Source organism: Sus scrofa, chromosome 10 (assembly GCF_054392235.1).
Source record: "Sus scrofa isolate SSC_HxYL_T2T_F1_AM1 chromosome 10, Sscrofa_HxYL_maternal_Yorkshire_Landrace_v2.0, whole genome shotgun sequence".
Classification (NCBI taxonomy): Eukaryota; Metazoa; Chordata; class Mammalia; order Artiodactyla; family Suidae; genus Sus; species Sus scrofa.
The window spans coordinates 28,361,593-28,387,388 of record NC_139392.1 but is presented as its reverse complement, the minus strand read 5'-3'; the positions used below and the strand labels follow the sequence as shown (position 1 = coordinate 28,387,388).

Below are 25,796 nucleotides of genomic sequence, written 5' to 3'. Positions count from 1 at the left end.
CCATGATCAGCTTGGTGCAACACCTTTCTAACACTCATTTTGTGACCTTTGTACATAATCCGACAAGGATATGGAATGTGGGGATGTTCCGCCATTGCCTAATAATTCTGTGACTTAAAGCAACTCAACTCCCTACCTCCATGGTCCCTGTAGAGAAAGGGCAAGTCTCAGCACTCACAGACCATGGGAGATGACAGGAGGCAGCTGGTAAAGGCTGCTAGGATTGGGATTTTCCTCTGCACTACAGGGGGCTCAGTTGTGCAGGCTTGTGAACCCTTGTCTGAGGTGGTCCAGCTGTCATCTTGCAACAATGATAACTGATCATTTCTGTCATTTATCTTTACTGCATCTGCCCCCATCTGACCTGATCTTATTTCCTCCGTTTTTTTTTTTTTTTCCTTTCAAGTCTTACCAGAGTTAAGTGAAAGACATCATTTTAAGAACAAAAACCCAAACTCACACAGAAGCCACAAGGGAAGGAGAGGAGGAAAGCAGTGACTTCTGTTACCAGAAGCACAAATAAATGGCAGTGCTCCTGAAGACAGGGAGAGGCACTCCCTTCCCCTTCCCATCTTAGAGGATGGAAAATGAGAAGAGTATGTTAGGCAAAAACATGTAAATATTTGCCCCTGTGGGCACAGGCTGCTCTTTCTGATAACCCACATCTAAGGTAAGAAGAAAGAAATTTTAAAGGATAGAAAATGCATATGAGAAGAAAACGATCCTGAATAAAACATTTTTAAAGCATCCATCTGTATTGGTGCAGTTTCTGGAGCTGGAAGACAACTCACCTTAATATAGGAGGAACTGTAAAAAAGAAGTACGGCTGCCTTGCTTTTGACAAATATCTGCCCCCACCCCCAGTTTCACTGAATAAAAGAGTTATCTGCCATCTTTTTTTGCTCCTGAGTCAAGTTGAATTTTTCAATTAAAAATTTATAATGTAATAATCACACTGAAACTCACATTGCACCTTCTCTCCAGGAAACTTAAAGAATCTTCTTCCCATCAAATTACTCATATTTTATAGCCATCCTGGTCAGGTCTATGAGAATCAAAATATTTTAGGAAGTACTTAAAAATAATGCTTGCTGAATGATTTCATTTCCTCCCCTGGTGCATTCTGCAAGGAACTAGAGCAGAGAGGGGTTCACCATGGAGACATGGCAGGTTTGGGCAAAGACAGGGACTGCTCTCCTGTGCTCTATGTGACCTTTGGCCACAGGCAGATGATGAGGTGGAGACAAAGTGCAGCTGGCAGCAGTAACTGCAAGGACACTGGAAGCTTTCAGAAATACCATGGTTGAATTCCCACTGCCCAGAACAACTAAAATAGGAGGTCTTGGAGAAAGCTCCTGGCACCGTTATTTCTAAAAGTACCCCAGCCCTGCCACCCCAGGGGGGACAGGTGGTGGCATCAATCTGCAGCCTCAGAGTGAGAAAGTGAGGCACATGCAGTGAGCAAGAGTGGCTGCCCTCAGTGTCCTCAGCTCCTCATGATCTGGCACCAGAAAAGAAGGAGCCCACGTCTAGCCAGGCAGCCTCAGCTGGGTTTCAGCACTTCCCAGGCTGCCTGGCTCCTGCTCTGCTCCTCAAAGGGGATAAGTGCATGGCCTGCGTGGCCCCGCAGCTTGAAAGCCATGTTATCTGGGGGGCTTGGCAACATATGAGGAACATGTGGCCCCTCTTGGAGGCTCAGACCCTCAGCTTGAACTGGAAGGTGGTGGCTGTGGTGGGGGCCTGTGCCTCAGAGGCCCCTCAGGTCTGCTGGCCACTGGGACCCAGACCTGCATCCAGTCTCTGTGGGTGTCAGCAGAGCTTCTTTCAGTCTGCACACTGCCTCGCTTTGCCTGGGCTCAGGACGTGGCCCCCACACTTGCTGCCTTCCGTGAATTGTAATCTTTTCCTGGAGGATTGCTGCTGACTGATCAGAATGGTGCTAGCTCTGGCAGTTTCTTAAGAATTTTTTAAATCACATTCAATTTGATAGGATGAACAAATTTAAGAGAAGGCTATCCCTCAGCCTTCGAAGAAGCCAGACTATTGATGAATCATTGTCTGAATTGGCTGAACAAATGACTATTGAAGAAAACAGCAGCAAGGATAATGAGCCTATTGTGAAGAATGGCAGGCCTCCAACCTCTCACAGTATGCATTCCTTCCTCCACCAGTACACGCGGTCCTTCAGGAAGCCCCTCTTCAGAGACCACATAGCGTTATTGGAGGAGGCGTTGGTTCCTTCATGGCAATGACCAGAAATGGAAGCAGATTAGATATGGTTCATGAAAATCTAAAAATGGGATCAGATGTTGAGAGTGACCAAGCTTCAGGGACATCATCTGATGAAGTCCAGTCACCTATGGGTGTTTGTCTTAGAAATCATATACATAGACGCATCTCCATGGAGGATTTAAATAAGCAGTTATCACTGTCTGCAGATATCAGAATACCTGATGGGCATCTTGAAAAGTTGCAGATGAACCGTCCACCATTTGCTCAACCAATGAGCCAAAGGTCTTGGAGAGTTTCCTTATCAGAAAATGGGTTTGGAAAAATGGAAACCTACATCAAGTTAGAAAAGCTTGGAGAGGGTACATATGCAACAGTATATAAAGGAAGAAGTAAACTGACAGAGAATTTTGTGGCATTGAAAGAGATCCAATTGGAACATGAAGAAGGTGCGCCCTACACAGCAATAAGAGAAGTTTCACTATTAAAGGATCTAAAACATGCAAATATTGTAACCTTACATGACATTGTTCACACAGATAAGTCTTTGACCCTCGTCTTTGAGTATCTGGATAAAGATCTAAACAGTACATGGATGACTGTGGCAACATCATGGGTATGCCCAATGTAAAGCTGTTCCTATACCAGATTCTATGTGATTTGGCATATTGCCACAGAAGAAAGTTCTTGTACCAAGACTTAAAACCACAGAACCTCCTCATTAATGAAAGAGAATTAAAGCTAGCAGATTTTGGACAAGCCAGAGCCAAGTCAGTTCCCACAAAGACCTACTCAAATGAAGTTGTCATGCTGTGGTGCCAGCCACCTGATGTGCTTCTCGGTTCCTCAGAGTACTCAACACAGATTGACATGTGGGGTGTTGGTTGCATTTTCTTTGAAATGGTTTCTGGAAGACCTCTGTTTCCAGGATCAACTGTGGAAGATGAACTACACTTAATCTTCTGACTGCTGGGAACTCCATCTCAGGAAACTTGGCCAGGTGTTTCTTCAAATGATGAGTTCAAGAACTACAACTTTCCAAAATATAAACCACAGCCTCTAATTAACCATCCACCCAGATTAGACTCTGAAGGAATTGAATTGATAACAAAATTTCTTCAGTATGAATCTAAGAAAAGGGTTTCAGCAGAAGAGGACATGAAACATGTGTACTTTTGAAGAATACATGCTTTACCTGAAAGTGTGTCAATATTCAGTTTGAAAGAGATTCAGTTGCAAAAGGACCTGGGTTTTTGAAATTCTTCCTATCCAGAGAAAGGTGTGTTTGTCATAAACCATTTCATGTGTCAATCATAAAATTTTGTGTGGAATCAAGTGTTTGGTTTATAAATTGATGAATAAAATTGTCAATGTAAAAGCCAATGTACAGTGCATTCCAAAACTGTGTACATTTAGCATTGCATGCACTCACTTTTCTGTTGATGTGGGCAGCTCAGTAATCCTTAAGAAAGAAATCTGACTCAGTCAAAGGAGGGATCCTGAAAGCTGCAAATGGCACAAAGACCTTTTACAAGTGACCTGACTTGATCAGTGTACATGCTATCCCTGGCACCTGAGGCAGAAGATGCATCTTGTGCTTCCCTAGTCATCAGGTTCATCACTTCGAAGCACAGATGCTATAGACTGACCCCATCAACAAGAGGGTCATTTAAGACAATGCTGATCACTCTTGCCATGGTGTATTAGCTTTTGCTGGTGGGAACATTAGCTTCATAGAGTCACCAAATACTGTATGTGGGATAAACCTGAACCTTGAACTGCCTCATAAAATGACTTTCTATTTAAGACATGGGAATAACAGAAGACAGAGCATGCTTTTTAAGTCTGATGAAATGGTTTCAAGCCCAGCCCCCAGCCTTTCTTATCAATCAAGGACTCAGATCTGAAGGCAGTTATTTATTTTGGTGGACGTGGAATGTTCATTTGTCTACACTGTCCTCTTCACAGTGGAGTCATTTTATTTCATACCTACAAATTGTTTTTGTATTTGTTGTCACAGTGTGACAATTTTTTGGTACATTTGGTTTTAAGGTCTTCTCTGCCATTAGAGCCAATAGGTTACAGCTATTGATGTAACTGTAGCTGCAATTTTTGTGCAGGACTGAGAAACACAGTGCATTATGTATTGCAGAATCATTGCTGCTAAATAACTCCTGTCTGTTTATTTAACACAACAGTTGAATGCCTGAAGAAGTTGCAGTGGCTTTATTATATGTGAATGCATCTGTTTCTCCTCACAAAGTGTTTTACTGCTGCATTTTTTGTTTGTTTGTTTTTAAAATTAAACTGCAGTGTTTCCTGGAATGTAAATTTAGCTTTGCTTAACAGTAAAATAAGTGAGCCATCTTGAACACTCTTAAGATCATGCTATGTGTTTTTTTCTGAACATTGGCAAATAGAGTAGCTAAAAAATTGATAAGCACCCTTATGTTTAGGAAACCATGTGATTCAGAAGTTGACTCAAGCAAGTGAATACCTGATATTTTGGGAATCTCGCATTAGACACCAGTAAATTAAGTCACCAAAAGTATTTATTTTTAACTTTCCTCATTTTAGAAATATTTACTGCCTATTATTGGATATTTGTATACTAATACACTTGGTGATACATTGTGCTTTAATTTAATTAAAACTAAACTCTTCTAGTTGAACATGAGAAGTCTTGTTTTTGACTGTTTTAAATACAGTTCTTTTATTCAAAAGGATGATACTTCATTGGGGAACAAGTTATTTCATTTGGGAGCTGTGTGTATGTGTGTGTTTTAATAATATTCACTTGGAATCAGCTGAAAGCTGTAATATGCCTTTGAAATGAGCCATGATAAATACAAAAGAGAGCAATGAGGACTTAGAGGATTTTTTGAAAAGCATTATGGGTATTATCTGTTTACCAGAGAGAGTAAATATTACAGTTTTAATTATGAATCTTTGAACATCATAAACACACCTTGGTGTTGTTACAGTGTTTTAATGAAGCATTTGTGTTCACCTTTAAGGACTGTTTGTTTAGTGCATCTTACAAATGATAAATCTTAATTGGTATATTTTGAAATGGTCATGTAAATTTTTGGCTTATATATCATGAAAATAAGTCATAACTTAATCCTTTTCCTGACATTCACTGTAAAACATTCAGGGGCCCTACCGTTTCTGTTCTGGAAATCTTGTAGTTTATTGTTATTTGACAGTATTAAGTGAAATTTTGTATATTTCATTTTAACTTTATTTGTGAATAGTGATTGTGGCATGTTTGGGGTGTTATTTTAATATTTCGTCATAGTGAAATTTTAATTTTTTTAAAATTTTTTTTCTGGAAGAAATGGATTCATGTGTAATGGTGAATATTGAACCATTACTGTTTTTCATATTTGTAAACTGGTTTTATGCTAAACTCTGTAGCCTAACATACTGCTGTTATTTCTAACTAATGGACACGCATTAATATTGTACTTTGAAGGTTATAAATATTATGTGGAAATTCCTCAATTTTGTTTTGAAATTTATAATAACAAAATCTTCATGTTGTTAAAATGTGAAAAAAAATTGAAAAAAATAAATAAAAGTCCCCCAGGTGAATCTGACCGCAGCTTGTTTTGCACAACATCAGTATGATGGAAAGAGCACTGAACTAGGAGTCAGGATGCAGGTCTTTTTTTTTTTTCTTGTCTTTTTTGTCTTTTTAGGGCCACACCCAAGGCATATGGAGGTTCCCAGGCTAGGGGTTGAATCAGAGCCATTTCTTCCAACCTACTCCAGAGCCACAGCAATGCCAGATCCAAGCCAACTCTGCAACCTACACCACAGCTCATGAGAATGCTGGATCCTTAACCCACTAAGTAAGGCCAGAGATCAAACCCACAACCTCATGGTTCCTAGTTGGATTTGTTTCTGCTGCACCACAATGGAAACTCCAGGATGCAGGTCCTAATCCTGGTTTTGTTGTCAAGTGAATTTACACAGAGTTAATCTAATTTTACGTATACCTTTTCTTCCAAAATGCGGGGAAGGGGTTGTATTTTCCCAGAGAAAGTGGCCCCCAGGACACTAGTTGAGTGATCTTGGAAAGGAAGAGCCCAAGATGGTGGCTTTGTTCACTGTACTTACTATGTCAGCAGCCCTGTGCACACAGGGAATATTTCAATCCTTTTCCAACTACATGGTCCCCTCTCCATCATACTGGTCATGTCCCTGCTCCCTGGACCATAAGCATCCTCACCCCTGCTTAGGGATATGTAGATTCTAGTCTTAACAGAAGTTGCTTGGAATAATAGTGGCACCTCTTAAGCTGCAGGCTTTGGGTACCAGGAAATTAATATTTGTAAGTCCAAACTCTTATAAGTGAGATTACTTGGAATAAACTATTTGGAATGGAGTGAAGGGAGAGAGGGCTGGTTCATGTAGCAGTGCAAAGTGAGGAGGAGAAGAAAGGGAATCTGTGTGAATGCACAAAAAATCATCTGCCTTAATACCACCTTGCTTCTGGAGAGCACATTCCTGCTATCAAAGCATTTGAAGGGAGTTCCCACTGTGGCTCAGTGAGTTAAGCATCTGAGGTTGTCTCTGTGAGGATGTGGGTTCAATCCAAGGCCTGGCTCAGTGGGTTAAGGATCTGGTATTACTGCAAGCTGCACATAGGTCGAGATGTGGCTCAGATCCAGTTTGGCTGTGGCTGTGGTGTAGCCAGCAGCCACAGCTCTGGTTTGTCCCCCAGCCTGGGAAATTCCATATGCTGCAGTGATAAAAAGAAAAATGTCAAAGCATTTATTGCAAATGAACTTTTTTCTTTTTTACATTTGTACCTCTCAAAGTTCCCTGAAGTCTCAGTAGGGTAAGGATCCAGCATTGTCTCTGCTGTGGCATGGGTTCAATCCCTAGCCTGAAACCTTCTGTATGCTGCAGGCATAAACAAAAACAAATAAATAAGTAAAAATATAATAAAATCCGTGTGTCGGGCAGAACTGCCTGACAGCAGGGAAATCTGGAAGGAGTCCAGGTCACACTGACAGGACCTGAGCTAGAACAGATTTGTCCCTAAATCACCAGTTAAGTCTGAGAAGGCTCTTACCTTCTCTGAGACTCAGTTTCCCTACTGATCAAACAAAAACTAAATGCAAACAAGGGCCTGAATTATCTGATTACGGAGTCCCTTCAACTCTGAATGTTGATGATCCTTTTTGGCATAACACTGGGTTGTGTAACTGATGACAATTGGGATTTTGTGACACCAAGAAGAAAATCAGACCTAATGCTGGAGAGGAAAAAGTGCTGGCTGAGAACTAGTCACAGATCCACTGCTTACTCCTCAGCTGTGTGACTTGGACAAAGAAGATGAATGTCGCTGAGCCTCAGTTTCCTAATCAGGAAATGAGGACAATAGGACTTGCCTTGTAGGGTTCAATGAGATAGTGAATCTGACTGTACTTTTAAACTCTAGTGACCTATAAAGATGTGAGTATTTATTATTGTTATCAGGCTTATCACCATGCCAAAAAAATCCATTAGCCTTCCAAGAATTACCTGACAAGGGAAATAAATGAATTCAGCAGCCCTTACCATTTGGCCAGTATAAATCTTAATCAAGGAATAAAGACAATTTATAAATCAGGGGACAAAAGAATTTAGCTTTGTCCCTACTATACAACACGTGTGGAGTAGACAAGTACCCTCCCCTCACCCCTGTGAGCCACGTCCAGAGGCTCAGACTGTGATGGTTTTCTCCACTGCAAGGGTAACAGATTAATGTCTTTATACAAACTTTTCAAAGACCAACAAAGTCACCATTTTATTTCTTTTTTATGGCTGCACTTGCAGCATATGGAAGGTCCCCACCAAGGGGTTGAATCTGAGCTGCCATCTAAGCCACAGCCACAGCAATGCCAGATCTGAGCTGCATCTGCGACCTACACTGTAGTTCACAGCAATGCTGGATCCTTAACTCATTGATCAAGGCCAGGGATCAAATCTGCATCCTCATGGATGTGAGTAGTCAGGTTCTTAACCTGCTGAGTCACAGCAGGAACTCCAAAATCACCATTTTGATTCAAAATAATTATACCATCATGCTGAGAAAGGCAATACCTGTTATTCCAAACTTCCTAAAATGATGCTTCCAGCACAACATTGTGACTGGAAATGAGGAGGCCTGTGCCATCGATCAGAAGCACCTTGCTTAATCCAAAAAGCTGACTCTCTACTGCCTTCCCCACACATCTGGAGCCAAGTGTTAAGAATTGTGCTGACAGACCAGTACAAGAGAAGCCTCTACTCCCAGGTGGTTTTGCACTCCCCTTTTTGGAATTGCTATGCAATACATAGTTACCTACAAAGGTGGAAATATGCTTACCTAAATAGGCCTAAGCCTTTTTTTCCCCCCTAGGATGACAAAGAAACAGAAGACCCTCATCTTGGGCAATAGTGAGGAAGCTCATTGGTTTCCTTTGTTCTCTGATGTTTTTGAGCTTATCTGTCTTTTAGGCACTGGGTGGGTACCTTGGTTCATAGGTTTCAGCAAGTAAGTTTTAAGATGCAAATGAAATAAAATTTTAGTTTCTATAACTTAAGGAAATAATAGCTTGCTTGGACTGCATGTAAGAGGAAAAAGTAAATTTATTTTTAAAAACCTAAATTCTTTGTATAAATTTTGACTGTAAAAAATACCTTGGAAATAAAAGCAAAGATATCAAGTCCTTTAAGGGTTAACACATAAATTACCCATCCTTCATAATTTCCATAAGGAGGAGCAAATTTGATGTTTGATAAATGTATGTCAAATCAAATTATCTTAAAAGTGTCATAAAGAAGACAGACACTAAATCAGAACAAGAGTTCACATAGCATTATTATAAAAGCTCCATCCTCCAAATCAATAATGGTGTTAAGAGAAAGTGAAACCCCTTCTAATGATATTGATGAAATATAAATTCTATGCCTATTGGCAGTTCAGGGCTAGAATTATTTCCTGATTCACAGTTTTTCCTATTTCAGCCTTGTCAATCATGAGAGATATGTCATGAACAATTTGGCATTGCAATTAAACTCAGTGACTTCTTTTAAACTCTAAAAGTATATCCAAAGAGTAAACACAAACAAGCAAAATATATACACACACATATAGATACACACACCTACATATAAAGTTGTTTCAACCAACAGACTTAGAGATAATTAGTAGAAGTAAATGAATATTTTGTCATGACCAATAAATTTAGGAATAATTGCTAGAAATAAACATATACCTTATCAATCAATCATTACTTGCCACAGTTCTTTCTTTCCTTAAATGAATCATGTCTAACACAGAACTTGATAAGGTGTAATTGATTTATTCCTCTAACACATGCATCTTCCATATCATTAGACACAGTTTGGGGCCAATATATTTCCTGCACATTTTATTGAGGAACATAAGTGCTGAGTTGGCAGTGCACTAATAAATAGCCCCAATGTTATCTGAGTTGCTCTCTTGCATTGACAAAAATGGTGATAAATCAGATGATAATTGAGACAGAGAAGGAGGATGATTATTTGTAATGTCCAGATGCATTTCTCCCCTGCCCCAGCCCTGACCTCACACACAGGCTCCTCCATCAGGCTGCAGGATCAGCTTTGAAGCAGAGTGCATCCCAAGGTACCAGCCAGTCTGGCACCCAGCCCTGTACCCCAGTGGCCACATGCCCATCATGTGAGTGGCTTCCATGTGGTAGAGTGGGGGTGGGGGAGCACTTTACCTTCCTGCACACACATGGGCTTATCACTTGGGACTCAGCCGAGGGTTCATTTCAGGTGTTTCATACACAATCTCATTGTAGAACCCTTCAGCATGAATCTGTCTTGGCAGTGCAACTGAGTGACAGAGCTTTCAAAGAAAACCCCTCCGCTGGGCATCCTGAAGCCATTCTTGGGAATGCCTGGGTCAGTGCACACCTGAAGGTCATCGAACCCTACATGGACAGAGAGAAGAAAAAGTGCCTCTGAGTGTTCTCCTCAGATGCCAAGGGTCTTCCAGTATCCACGGCAGACATTGTCCACTTTCTAACTCTGTGGGCCACTCAACTACACCAACAAAAGAGCCAAGGTCATAAACATCCCAGTGCACTCAGTTGCTCTGCTTTTTTTGCCCTTTGCTTAGTCAAGGGCCCATAAGTGATTGAAGTTCCATGGCCCCATCAGTCCTTCAAGGAAATCCTAGGAGTAGGGAGATGGGGAAAGTAAATGACAAAAGGTACAAAACAGGAAACGTCATGGCCAAAATAGAAAGTGCAGAAGGGATCCAAGGAAGGTGAAATACTAGGAAAGGGGGAGATGGGTAAGATGCCAAGGATAGAACCAACTTTGCAGAAGAAGGTACTGGGGGATGGCATGAGTGATGGCTGGGCTGGGAGACAGCAGGAGTGTCTTGGGAGCAACAGGTGGCTGAGAGCACTCTAAGGCATGCGAGGGAGGAGGTATGCTGCCCACTGCCCTCACCCCCAGCTGCCAGGCCTGGTCCATGTTCCTCCTCCTCTGAGGGGCCTTCCTTGAGCCTGCCCTCCCCCACCCAACTCCTTTCTCCACCACTGAAACACAAACGCAGCCCTATATGGATGACCAGTAGGCACATGAAAAAATGCTCAACATCACTAATTATTAGAGAATTGCCAATCAAAACTACAATGAGGTACCACATCACACCAATCAGAATGGCCATCATTAATAAGTTAAGAAATAACAAATGCTGGAGAGGGTGTGGAAAGATGGGAACCCTCTTGCATTGTTGGTGGGAGTGTAAATTGGTACAACCACTATGGAAAACAGTATGGAGGTACCTCAGAAAATTAAATATAGAACTACCATATGACCCAGCAATCCTACTCCTCAGCACATTTCCAGATAAAACTTTCATTCAAAAAGACACATGCACCCCTATGTTCATTGTGGCACTATTCACAATAGCCAAGACGTGGAAACAACCTAAATGTCCATTGACAGGTGAGTGGATAATGATATGGTACATATACACAATGGAATACTACTCAGCCATAAAAAAGAACAGAATATTGCCATTTGCACAACATGGATGCAACTAGAGATTCTCATATTCAGTGAAGTAAGATAGAAAGAGAAAGACAAACACCATATGTTATCACTTACATGCAGAATCTAAAATATAGTGTACACAGACACACGCATACACACACACAGATATAAAATAAAATATAACACAAATGGACCTATCTACAAAACAGAAACAGACTCACAGGCACAGAGAACAGACTTGTGGTTGCCAAGGGGGAGGAGGAGGGAGTGTGAGGGACTGGGAGTTTGGGGTTAGTAGAGGCAAACTATTAAATTTAGGATGGACAATCAATGAGGTCCTGCTGTACAGAACAGGGAACTTATCCAGTGTCTTGGGATAGAACATGATGGGTGATAATATGAGACAAAGAATGTATGGGTCAAAGAATGACTGGGTCACTTTACTGTACAGCAGAAACTGGCACAACATTGTAAACCAACTATACTTAAAAAAAATCATTTGGAGAATGGCCACCTCTCATTCTGGGTTATGAGCCCCTCAGGACTGGTGCTCAGACTTTTTTACTTTTGTACCCACAGAATCTATCACAATCCTGCACAGAATGTGCTCCCTCGGTGTCTGATGAGTGAACAAAGAGAGTTGGCAAAGGGAGTGGGAGACCTACTGGGGTGACCCTCAAGGGCCAGCTAAGTGTGGAGCCCAGCGTGGAGCCATGGAGCAGGATGGTAGGGACCACGAGGTCAATGGAATGCAGCTTGTGGGATTCAGTGGAGGTGGGCCCTGAGCTTGGCTTGGAGATCCATGTCTGGCTGAGATGTGGTGGACTTGAGAGCACAGGGCTGCCAGAGACAGTAAAGAGGGCACTAGAGTATGAGACATCCTGGTCCAATTTTTTTTTTTTTTTTTACCACATCTGCAGCATAAGGAAGTTCCTGGGCCAGGATTGAAACCATGCCACAGGTGCAGCCTGAGCCACAGCAGTGACAATGCCAGATCCCTAACCTGCTGTGCCACTAGGGAACTCTAAGGTGATCTTGAAGCAAAGAGGATGTCGAGAGCTGACAGGGGAGGCCAAGGATAAGGAGGGGGTCCACTGTGGGCACAAGGCTCCAATGTACCATGCGAGGCAAAGGATGGAGGCATTCCAGAGAACCTTAAGCCCCTGCACACCATGAAGTCCTCTACTCCACTTTCTTACAAATCAACCAACAAGGAGTTCCCATCATGCCTCAGGGGTTAACTAGCCTGACTAATATCCATGAGGACATGGGTTCGATCCCTTGCCTCACTCAGTGGGTTAAGGATCCCACATTGCTATGACTGTGGTGTAGGCTGGCGGCTACAGCTTGGATTGGACCCTTAGCCTGGGAACCTCCATATGCTGTGGGTGCAGCTCTAAAAAGACCAATGCCAAAAAAATATATAATCAACCAAGTCCTTACTGAATAAATGCCAAGAACAAACATGCGTGACTCCAACTGGACATGGTTGGTGAGCCCACCCACCCCACCCCCAGTGCAGCTGCTGGTAGCAGGTCAGGACATGGCTGCCTTAGAAAATCTCAGTCCAGACCCAGAGGCAGCATTCCTGGGGCTCATGGCAGATTTACTTGGTTTCCAGGTGATGCCAAGATTCCGGGCTCATGAGACACCTGATCCCCTGTACCACACTGGGCTTGCAAGGCAGTTGATTTCCCACCCCAATGTTCATGGGCTCAGTCACCACTCTCCCCGGCTGACCTCATGACCCCACATTCTGCCAGCACTGCTGCACTGCAAGTCACACACTGCACGTGACACCATGGTGGCAGGAGGTCCAGCAGTTGTAATGTGCTCTGTCCACTGAGGACACCAGGCTACAGACTGGGTGGAAAGCAAAGGTGGGAAGCAGGGAAGTAGACAGTGAACACCTCTGACTCTCCTACACCTTTAAATGGGAGCGGGTCTGCTGTTTTATCAAACAGAATATGCTTTGACAAAGGAGACACTGCCCAGGCCCCCCCTTACCTGCAGTCACCTGCCTGCCACACCATGAGCAGCCCAACAGCACAGAATGCATTCAAGCCCCATGGAGGGTGAAGGATGCCCATCTGGGGGAGGGCAATAAAGCACTGGCAATCTGTTAAGTGATGGCTTCATGTTTGTATTCCAAGGGAAGGTACTGGAGAGTGTCAGCTGCTTTCAAGTTATGAAGGTCAAGGATTTCTTTCCAAATCAGGTCATCTCAGGGCGACCCCTACAAATGTATTTGCATTATGGTATTGAGGTGGAATGAGCAGAAAATGCATTCTGATCCACCCCAGCCTAGACAGGGCATGAGCAGAAACACACAGATCTCTTCAGGCAGTCTGTGGGAGAAAGCTGTCACACATACACCCTATGTCCAACAGAGCCTCTCTGTTCCAACAGCACTGGGCAGGGGACACTGATCAGGCAGTGGGTGGCCACAGAAGGGTAACCAAGGGTAAGAGGAGGGGACAGGGTTCTGGAAGGTGAATCCTCACAGCTGGGCAGACACCAGCCAGGCAGGGGGACGGAAGGCACTGTGGGGAGAGGTTGGGGGCATGGGAGTGGGCTGAGCACCTTTCAGGAAAGAGGTAGCTCTGCCAGGCTGGGGGCAGGTGTGAGCTAAGGGTTTGGAGTCAATGAGGAGGCGGGGTGGGGGTTGTGCCAAATACTGAGAGCTTTGAACAAAGACATGACCAGGGTCAGATGTGTATTTTTGAATGATCTTTCTTGAACCCACACAGACAACTGACAGATATAGACTAAGCAGGAGGCAGGAAGCTCATCATAAGTGCTTCTCAGGCCTCCAGCTGCACCTCAGGAGCACAGGGACACCTTTGTACATGGACAACCACTGGTCCAGGCTCTCTAGCTGAGGTGGGGCCCAGAAGCCCCACATTTTAGAAAGCTCTCCCATTGACTCTGAGGCAGCTGGTCCCACACCTGCCCAAGGACAAGTATCTGAGAATGTGGGATCTCAAGGATGGATGGATAGAGAGACAGCTGGGTGGATGGATAGAGGATAGGTGGGTGGAAGGGTAGGTGGATAGAAGATAAGTGGGTGGGTGAGTGGATGGATGGATAGAGGATGGATGGATGGATGTAGATGGATGGATGGATGGATGAATAAATATGGATGGATGCAGAGAGGATAGGAGGGTGGATGGATGGACAGAGGATCAGTAGATAGGTGGATAAGAGGATAAGTGTGTGAGTGGCTGGATAGATGGAGGATAGGAGGGTGGATGGATAGAGGATAGATGGATGGATAGAGGATAAGAGGGTGGATGGATGGATGGATGGATAGATGGATGGAAAAATGATAGATGGATAGATGGATGGATGGAGAATAGATGGATGGACAGAGGATAAGAGGGTGGATGGATGAACAGATGGACAGAAGATGAATGGCTGAAGGGTGGGTGGGTGGATGAGTAGATGGCGCCACATGCTCTGCTGGGCTCATCAGGCTACCATTCCTACCTCATCCCAACAAAGATTCACAACTATGGCTCTGATATTCCCAGAAGCTGATGTGCGCCACAGACAAAGAGGGTGTGAACACTCTCCCCCATCACAAACACACTCTCTCCTAATGACCTCTCACCTTCCTCTCTTCTCTCAGCCTCAGTAGACTGTGTTTCTTAGATTTTTATAACCTTCCAATCCATATCCTCAAACACCCAGTCCTCCTCCTCCCTCTCCACTCAGGGAAGCACCCAAGGCAGGTTGATGCTAAGGATTTGGCCAGGACATCTGTTCCTTTCCAACCAGCACACAGGCACCTCTTGGACAGCTGCACTCTGCTCACAGAGGAGCCATGCTGACTGCAGGGGCCCAGGCTCCACCCCTCTTCTTGTTACATCTCTCTGTCCCCAGCCAGAGATGTTCTCTGTCAGAGGAGGACAGACATTCAAGAAAGTGCTGAAGATGCAGCCCTGAATCCATCAGAAAATTGCCTCCAGCTCTCATAAATAAATGATGACAGTGTCATCGAAATGACTATGGGAGAGCAGCAGAATTTCCTGACAAGCCCAAATCTGTACTCCTTCTTTGCTTATTCTTTTCTTTTCTTTTTGTAATTTTTATTTTTTTAAAGTATAACTGATTTTCAGTTCTGCCAATTTCTGCTGTACAGCACAGTGACCCAGTCATATAGATAGATAGATAGATAGATAGATAGATAGATAGATAGATAGATAGATACATAGATACATAGATACATAGATAGATAGATAGATAGATGTTCTTATTCTCATAATATCTTCTATCATGTTCATCTCAAGAAACTGGATAAAGATCTCTGTGCTGTACAGTAGGACCTCATTGCTTATCCATTGTAAATGTAATAGTTTGCATCTATCAACCCCCAACTCCTGTCCATCCTACTCTCTCCCTTCCTTTTCAAAAGAGCAACCAACCCTTTCTCTGCTTTCACAACACCATAGCTGGCCGTTGGATCTCTTCCTGTGCCCAGGACAGTACTGATGATCAGGATGCTGCCAGCCATGGAGGCCAGCCCCTGGCTCAGAAGAGAGAAATAATAACAAGCAGTAAAAAGAGAGCAATCAGAAAATGGGATGGTACAAGAAGAAAATATTCTTCCTTTTGGACAACTAATCCCATTGAGCAAGGTAGTAATTTTCTAGGGCCTGCCACGGTCTCAGACTCCACTTTTCAAATCACCCCCTGGTGGATCAGCTCCCAGCACAGGTCCTTTTTCTGTAGGTCTGTTCTCTTAATGTCTTTCTGTAATGTGGATGATCAGCCCCATCAGATAACACATCCATTAAGGAGGTGGGCTGCTTTAGGTGTTAGGGAAGAGGATGGAAAATAATGCGCACTGCCCAAATAAACTTTATTTTCCTTTTTTCTTTTTGGTTATTTCATGTCTTGGTTTATTAACTAGCTATAGGTCACATAGGTGACAGAGGTAGTGACATTCCTTTTAGTATTTTAGTTTTAAAAGTATGATTACCATAACCCAGCTCTGAATACCAACATATCCTTTCCATAGAATTCTGTGTTTTCAGGGTTATTGAAGTAAAACATAACCAGAAGCTATGATTCCGTATTGATTTCCAGATCAGAAAATGCTTTGTCCCTCCAAGTCATTTAACATCAGTATCCGTACATGCATGGTAAAAGCAGCTTGGTTTTGAGTGGTTTTTCTGGCCACACCTGTGGAATCTGGAAGGTCCCTGGCCAAGGATCAAATCCACACCAATGTTATGTGTCACAGCTATGGCAATGCCAGATCATTAACCCACTGTGCCACATGGGAACTTCCAAAGCAGGTTGTTTTGAGGGTTCCTGTTGTGGCTCAATGGGTTAAGAATCTAACTGGTATCCATGATGATGAGAGTTCAATCCCTGGCTTCACTCAGTGGGTTAAAGGATCTGGCATTGCAGCAAGCTGCAGTAGAGATCACAAGATGCTGCTTGGATCCTGCATTGCTGTGGCTGCAGCAATCCCTAGACTGTGAGACTTCCATCTGTCATGGGTGTAGCCCTAAAAAATAGGGGTGGGGGAGGTTGTTTTTGCAAAATGTTTTGTCATAAAATCCAAATAATCATACCAATATTAACTTCCTGGGTTGGGAATGATTACATAAGTTATGATTTGGGGGAGGCTGGGTGAAGATACACAGGATGCCTATTTTTCCAGTCTCCTCTGAAACCATAATTATTTTAAAATTACTTTTTAAAAAACATGCTAGTCATGGAAACAGGGGATAAACATTTCAGTTCAAATTTTAAAATGAAAATCTAAAAGTTCTTAGGAGAGCTTGGGAGTCACCTAACAATTGTGATACTTTAGTAGGGGGGGGAGGGGGAAATAAGCCCAGTGCAAAGGCTTATTTCCATCTAAGGCTCCTCCCTACTTCCGGCAGTGATAAGTGTTACAAGGCATGTTGCTCTGCTCTTCCCAACTCTGAGACCAAGGAGGCTCTGAATTAGCATCAACTCAAAAGGAGCAGGCGAGAGAGAGGCCCTCAATTTTTGAAAACCCACGGAGAGATCACCGTACACAATTTATTTCCATCGCTCTACATTTGAGGCTGATTCTCACCAACCACACAATCCTGGGTTGGCAGGGTTTCATCTAGCGACTTCCAGGGGCGCCAGTGGGTTGGCTTGGCTCAGGGCGAGCTGGTCCTTCTTCTGCTTCTGCAGGACCTGCTCCTCCCACAGTGCCTGCTCCACCTGATCCACGGTGAGTACTACAGGCCTGTACTTCTCATGGAAGAGCCGCTCCTTGGCCTCTGAGTGCAGCTGGTGGGGCCCGACAACACGCAGATGTGCTGGCAGGTGCAGGAACTCGTCATCCTTGATGTCACAGTCGTGCATCCGGATCCCCAGCACCCACCAGTGGCCCAGGAAGCCCACATCCAAGATCAGGTCAGGGAAGTCCGCCCAGTGGGGATGCAGGTAGCAGCAGCGGGTCTGGTAGGGCTGAACTGGGCGTCAAAGGGTGCCTCGTACACCAGTGAGCAGAGGCCCATGTTCACGTGGCACAGGCAGCCGCGACCCCGCAGCCAGAGCAGCCGCCGCACAAATGCTTTGGAGTCCCAGCTGCGTGTGGCAAGCGCCAGCAGCAGGAGAGGCCCTGGCGCAGCCGCAGTGCCTCCTCAAAAGTTGCCCCGCTTGGCGCTAGGTCGCCGCAGGCTGCCGCACCGCCCAGCAGCCCCACGTACAGGGCTTCCTGCCTGGGCCATGCTCCTGCGCTGCCGCTGCCTCGTCCCTTCAGGCCTCTGCATAGTCTTGGAGCAGCACACAGGTCCTGGCTCCCAACAGTGCCCACACGCCAGGCTTTCTGGCCTCAGCGTCACCCGCCTCCCCAGGGCTTTGGGACAAAAACCTCTTCAGTGCAGCTGCCGCCATCCTCTTCCAGCTTGGAGTCCTGCTCAAATACTCTTATCCTAGGAACCAGAGTCCTGAGGTGCTGATTGCTGTCTTTCTTTTTGCTTTTTAGGCCATACCTGGAGCATATGGAAGTTCCCAGGCCAAGGGCTGAATCACAGCTGCAGCTGCCAGCCCACACCACGGCCAGGGCATGGCCATGGTTCTGAGCCACCGACCCTATAGCTTGTGGCAACGCTAGATTGTTAATGCAGTGAGCGAGTCCAGGGATTGAACCCGCATCCTCACAGACACTATGTCAGGTTCTTAACTCTCTAAGCCACAGCAGGAACTCCTCTCAATTGCTTTCACTCCAATTCTTCAAATTCTACATATGCTTTAGAGCTTAGTAGCCATGGCTTGGAGAAAAGAGAATTCTTTTCTTATTTCTGCCAATTTCTGCTGTACAGCACAGTGACCCAGCCATATATATATATACACACACATTCTTATTCTCATATTACCTTCTATCATGTTCTATCTCAAGAGACTGGATATAGATCCCTGTGCTGTACACCAGGACCTCATTGCTCTCATTGCTTATCCATTCTAAATGTATTTATCCAGAATTATTTCCAATATGTTTCTGGGAAAGGGAACATTCCACCTCACACCAGTCAGAATGGCCATCATTAATAAGTTCACAAGTAACAAATGCTAGAGATGGTGTGGAGAAAAGGGAACCCTCTTACACTGCTGTGGGAATATAAATTGATACAACCTCTATGGAAAACAGTATGGCAGTACCTCAGAAAACTAAATATAGAACTACCATAGGACCCAGCAATCCCACTCTTCAGCACATATCCAGAAAAAACGTTCCTTGAAAAACACACATGCAACTGTATGTTCACTGCAGCACCATTCGCAATCGCCAAGACATGGAAACAACCATCAAGAGATGAATAAATGAAGAAGTGGTATATATACCAATGGAATACTACTCAGTCATAAAAAAAGAACAAAATAATGTCATTCGCAGCAACATGGTTGGAACTAGAGACTCTCATACTAAGTGAAGTAAGTCAGACAGAGAAAGACAAATACCATATGATATCACTTATATCTGGAATCTAACATACAGCACAAATAAAGGTTTCCACAGAAAAGAAAACCATGGACTTGGAGAATAGACTTCTAGTTCTCAAAGGGGGAGGGGAAGGGAGGGTGGTGGACTGGGAATCTGGGGTTCATAGATGCAAACTATTGCCCTTGGAATGGATAAGCAATGAGGTCCTGCTGTACAGCACTGGGAAGTATATCTAGTCACTTATGATGGAGCATGATAATGTGAGAAAAAGAATGTATATATGTATGTGTGACTGGGTCACTTGGCTGTATAGTAGAAAATTGACAGAACATTGCAAATGAACTATAATGGAAAAAATAAAAATCATTTAAAAAAATGAAAAGGGAACATTCCATTTTAATAAGCCCTTGCAAGCAGGATCCCCTAACAGTTCCCACAAAGTTCACTGCAGAGTGCAACATCTGTATACATGATGGTTCATTTTATGTGTCCCATGGACTAGGACATGGGAAGATATTTGGTCAAAGCTTTAGTCTGGCTGTGTTGGTGGGGGTGTTCCTGGATGAGATGTACTTGGGAGTGGGCAGATGGAGTAAAGTGGATTGCCCTCCCTAATGTGGTGAGCCTCACCCAATCAGTCGATGGACTGCCTGACTCTAAAAGGGAAGTAGAAAGAATTCTTGCTCTCTCCTGTCTTTGAGAGGGCACTTTGATCTTCTCCTGCCTTCAGACTCAGGAGGGACTTACACCATCGGCTTTCCTGGTCCTCAGGCCTTTGGACTTTGACCGGACTGACATCCTTGGCTCTCTTGGGTCTCCAGGCTGGAGATCTCGGACTGCCTGGCCTCTGTAATTGTGTTGGCCCATTCCCTATAGCACATGCAAGTGGCCTATGTCCTGTTGGTTTTGTTTTCTCTGGGGAACCCAGACTAATACAGTCTTCCTAATTCATGCATTTTTTAACATGTTTATATTGTTCATTCCTGAATCTCTTTCCAATCACTTTATATTTTAGGTATATGTACTTGAGCAATTATTGCAAAGGGTTTTTTTTTCTTGTTTTTACCTATTAAATATTTAAAACTTTTTTTCAGGGCCACACCTGCTAGGGTCCCAGGCTAGGAGTCAAATCTAAGCAGTAGCCTCTGGCCTATGACACAGCCACGCCAATGCCAGATCCAAGCCGCATCTTCAACCTACACCACAGCTCATGGCCATGCTGGATCCTTAACCCTCTGAGTGAGGCCAGGGATCAAACCTACAACCTCATGGATGCTAGTTAGATTCGTTTCCACTGAGCCACGTTGGCACTCCATATTTTTTAATTTTTTATTAAAGTTTAGTTGATTGATAATGTTCAACTTCTGTTGCACAGCAAAGTGATCCAGTCATACCTATATGTAAATTCTTTTCTTTTTCATGCTATCTTCCATCATGTTCTATCTGAAGAGATTGGACATAGCTACCTGTGCTGTACATTAGGACCTCATTGCTTATCCAAACACTTTATAAATATGATGTGAGGGAGTTCCCTTTGTGGCTCAGTGGTTAACAAACCCAACTAGGATACATGAGGATGCGGGTTTGATCCTTGGCCAGTGTAGGTGTGGTGTAGCTCACAGATGCAGCTTAGATCTGGTGTTGCTGTGGCTGTGGTGTAGGCTGGTAGCTGTAGCTCTGATTTGACCCCTAGCCTGGGAACCTCCCTATGCTGCAGGTGTGGCCATAAAAAGAAAAAAAATGTGATGTAAACAGTGACTGTCCCCATACTCAAGAGGATGCTATTTCTCTCTGGACCCTTGAGTTCAGGTAAGAAGCGCACTGAGGCAGCAGGCTGAGGCAGAGGGGGTTGTGGGGTGGGTGGGTGGGGCAGTGACTGGGCCCTGTGTTCTGAGCAGCCTGGTGTGGAGTCCCAGCTAAAGTCCCCTCTGGTGCATTCTCAGCATGTGTCACCCTCCTACGTGCTGGCCTCCCCGTCACTGGCATTGATTTTCCTGCCCAGTGTTTATGAGCCCAGGAATGAGTCAAAGGTAGGCTTGGAATATGCACTAGTCCTCAGTGGGGCTGAGAATCCCTGTCTTCACACACAGAGAAATGCACACGCCTCAGTCTCCTTATGAGGTCCTGACACTTCTGCTTTGATGACTTCTGAGGTTGCTGAAACACACCAGCCAGTTTTACTGTGAGCAACATAAGAAGTCTTTTCAAAGAATCATAAAAATGAAAGAGGTGTGAAAAGCGATCTTTTGGCTTATTATAACTGAAAAGTAATATCCTCGAAAGGAAGAGTGTATCAAATGTAGCCAAATCAATTTAGAACTAGAGCTGGCTTTCCGTCTCTCTGTAAACTGCTATATGAATATTTTTGGGGAAGAAACAGAATATAGATACACATAATTGATTTTTTATGCATTAACTTAGTGAGAGGGTCCCGGGGCTAGTGAGGAAAGGGAGCCCCTGCTGAAGTTGAAACAGCCACACTGGCTGATTTTAACTGGAATTTAGAGCAAGCCCTAAGCCTCCCCCCACCTCTCCTGAGAGAACCCCTGTCAGTTCCTCCCACAGCACCCCTGTCTCACACCATTGGAGTCCAGCTTCGAGGTCCCTGGTCTGACCTCTTTGTCTCCCAGTGGAGGAAGTGGAGGCCTGTAGAGGTCAAATGTGAGTCCGGCCAGTCCTATGGCTAATCACAGAGCTGGAACCAAAGCCTGGGACTCCCACTCACAATCTGGTGCTCCTACCCCTGACCACATTGTCCCACTTTCCTTTTTTCTGTCCTAGTTCATGTCTGTGACTCAAATCATCATGACATCACAGTCTCTTTGAGGGAAAGAAGATCTGCAAATACGCTTGAGACCCCATATCCATTAAAACAGGACTGAGCCAATAGCAATGACGAAATAGTTAATGATCCTCATGGTTCCCCCAATGCTCTTTCTCAGCATCAAGGGGCTGGGGAAACTTTCTTGTCCACAGAATGTTCAAGAATCCAGGCAGTCAGACACGAGACATCCACTGACCATAGTGGGGATCTGCAGAGCATTTCTGGTGATGGAAGACACTTTGAGGAGTTCTGGTGTGGCCCAGTGGGTTAAGAACCCAACTAGTATCCATGAGGATGTGAGTTCAATCCCTGGCCTCACTCAGTGGGTTACAGATCCAGCGTTGCCATGAGCTGGGGTGTAGGTCACAGATGTGGTTTGGATCCTGTGTTGCTATGGCTGTGTTGTAGCCCAGTGGCTACAGTTCTGATTCAGTCCCTAGCCTTGGACCTTCCATGTGCCACAGGTGTGGCCCTAAAGATAAAAAATTTAAAAATATGCTCTTGAGGAGGTCACAACCTAACCCCAGGTATCAGTGCCATGAAATGGAATTAGTCCTGGAGAGCAGAGTGTGTATTGCCCTCAAGGGTAAAAGAACAGAGAGAGAAGCAGGCAGAAAACTTGAGTAAGTCCCTCTTGACCCCACTAAAAGTGAACATCCAATTCCAGCTGCCTTAGGCTGAAATCTATCTTTTTCTCATCACCAGCAATACAGACCAAGTTTCTTTCCAACCACCTAACCACTAAAATATCTCTATTCCTCAACAAGCCTTCATACCAGAAAGGGAACTATTCTCTTGGATGAGAGAATAATCTTCCAAAAAATATTTCCTATTTGTAAAGATTCTAAAAGTTTCATCCTCTGGGCTTGTTAAATTAGCACCAACTAAAAAGCATTGGGAAGGTCCTGAGAGGCTGATGACTCGGGGCCCCTTGACCATCTCCTTTCTGCCAACACACACCACACCTCAACCTCCCCCACCATCTCAAAAACCCCTTGCTCTTACTACTATCTTAACTTATTCTTTATTATTTCTACTTTTTTTTTCTTTTTAGGGCCACACCTGCAGCACATAGACGTTCCCAGGCTAGGGGTAGAATCAGAGCTGCAGCTGCCAACCTACACCACAGCCACAGCAACACTGGATCTGAGCTACAAGTGCCACCGACACCACAGCTTATGGCAATGCCAGATCCTTAACTCACTGAGCAAGGCCAGGGGTAGAACCCGTGTCCTCATGGATACTAGTCAGATTCAATTTCTACTGAGCCACATCGGGAACCCCAATTTATTCCTTTAATGAGTGCACACATTAATATTATCATTCCAGAAATGGTGTGAGCTGGTATTGTATCTGTCACAAGGTATCAGCAACAAGAAGAAGAGACAGAAAGAGGTAATATTAAAGAAATTACATTAGGCAAAACCTATTTGGCAAAGAGTCAATTCTCTAATATTGGTATTTAAAACACAATGGTTCTGGCTGTGGGTGACTTGATAACATAGAACTACTTGACATGCCAGAAGTTTCTGGCTGCCTTGCAGCCAACCACACTTTGGGGCTGGTCCACAGTAACTTGTCAGCCCACCGGAGGCTCCTGACATGACTTCAGGATGATGTCATACTGTAGTGTTGTTTCTGAGCCTGAGACTGTTGAGAAGTTCTATTCTGCAGGTCTGTCCTAAGGTAACATCAGGCTCAAACATTCAGAGGATCCCCTACTCCATGATAGACAGTTTAAGGGCTGCCAAAAAATTTCCAAGAAATTCCAGAAAGACTGAGTGAACTGGGCCCCTAGACTGCCTGGAATGCCTCAACTCTCATGGAGATGGAAGAGTAGGGAAGCTCATTCCAAATGAACCCACCTGGAGAAGAAAACCCAAAGTGGGCCAAAGAAGGCCCTCACTGGAAGAAGAGGTGGTCCCAGAGTCAGAATGCAGTGGAGACATCAATTTAACAATTGCACACTATGAAAATGAACATCAGAATCAATGGGAGGAGTTCCAATTGTGGCCCATCAGGTTCAGAACCTGACTAGTATCCATGAGGACACAGGTTCCATCCCTGGCCTTGCTCAGTGGGTTAGGGATCCGGTGTTGCCATGAGCTCTGGTGTGGGTCATAGACACGGCTTGGGTCATAGACACAGGGGTTGTAGAGACAGTTTGGTTCTGGTATCACTGTGGCTGTGCTGTAGGCCGGCAGCTGTAGCTCTGATTCAACCCCTAGCCTGGGAACTTCCATATGCTGCAGGTGCACCCCAAAAAATAAATAAATAAACAAATAAAATGGGAAAAAGTGATGTGCTTTACAAAGATTCATTTGTAACCTGGGTCTCCACATCAAGATCATTAGTCAGCGTTTCTTGGCCGTCTCTGTTCCACGCTAAATCATCACCAGCTTTGGTAAAATTACAGCTTTTTGTTTTCAAAAAAGGAAAAGGAATAAAGGGAGAGGATATCTGAAAATAGTAGAGTTGGGGAAAGGAAAATTACAATCTGTGTCTATATTCAGTCCATCCACAAACAGTGCTATCACTTCGGGGAGGAGCTAAGGGGCACTGACTCAGAGGATGCTATGACCTCAGGCTTCCTGCTGAGCTGCCTACATCCAGGTCCTGGAAAGTTTGATCTGCAAGCTGTGGCCTTATATTAGGTCAGAAAATCAATTTTCAGGGTCCCCAGCAGCACTTTTTAGAAATGAAATAGAAAGGAAAAGTCAGAGGGCATCCTCTGTGGCAAGAGTGAGTGCTCTTTTGTGTGGTTTTATGAGTTTTATTTGTGCACACATGCTAGTCAGCAATGTACTTCTTTCCATGGTCCATCAAAAAGATTTGAAAACCACTGCTTTAAATATACTTCCCTGTTGGTCTGTGTGAAAATATACATTTACTGCAAATAACCCAGTGGGTGCTTAAGGGCTGAGACTGTGTGCTTTGAGTCCTGACTTTCCCACTGCCTAGCTGTGTAAACTTGGGTAAGTTTCTCAACCTCTCTGTGTTGTGTTAGATCTAAAATGGGTCTTCTAAAGATACTGCCTACATCTAGGGCTATTATGAAAGTCAAGTGAGATGTAAATAAAAGTAAACAAATGGTTAGCTCATGGTAAGTGCATCATAAATATATGTAAGCTGTTATGTTATTATATTCAAACAGCTCCTTAAAGAATGAATACATACAACTTCATAAAGAGGCAATCTCCTAATTTCTTAGAGCCACCTTAATATTCCCAAACATTCCAGCTCATTTTTTATCCTAACTTTCCCTAGAATTAAGTATCTTTGAAAATGACTGCTAAACAAGGAAGCAACATCAAATCTGTCTAGAGTCCTTCTCTTGGCCAAACAGTTAAGACGTAAAACAGTCAATAGTAGCACACAAACACCCAGAGAACCGAACTCTGATTTCTTTAAAGTAAGAGCCAAGCTTGACTGGGAATCTGGGTTGAATAGATGCCAACTATTGCCTTTGGAATGGATAAGCAAGGAGATCCTGCATATGGCACTGGGAACTCTATCTAGTCACTTGTGATGGAGCATGATAATGTGAGAATGAGAATGTATGTATGTATGTGTGACTGGGTCACTTGGCTGTAGAGTAGAAAATTGACAGGACACTGTATACCAGCTATAATGGAAAAAATTAAAATCATTAAAACAAACAAAGACCCAAGCTTGGAGGAGAAATGGGAGGGCTGTCTGCTTTCAGTACCCTGACAGCTCTGGCCTTTGTTTTAAGGCCAGGAGCCCAGCCTGTTCCTGGAGGAAACC

At 44.0% G+C, this 25,796-nt stretch overlaps 3 pseudogenes; 1 reads left to right on the top strand and 2 right to left on the bottom strand.

The window, feature by feature from the left end:
• LOC146398886 (sushi domain-containing protein 4-like) overlaps nucleotides 1-15,781 on the bottom strand; it is a 60,175-nt pseudogene extending 44,394 nt beyond the window's left edge.
• Nucleotides 1,970-3,546, top strand: LOC146398887 (cyclin-dependent kinase 17 pseudogene; annotated as a pseudogene).
• A 1,514-nt stretch (nucleotides 15,782-17,295) lies between the features above and the next one.
• LOC146398885 (mitochondrial import inner membrane translocase subunit Tim29 pseudogene) lies at nucleotides 17,296-18,156 on the bottom strand (annotated as a pseudogene).
• Between the last annotated feature and the right edge of the window lie 7,640 nt (nucleotides 18,157-25,796).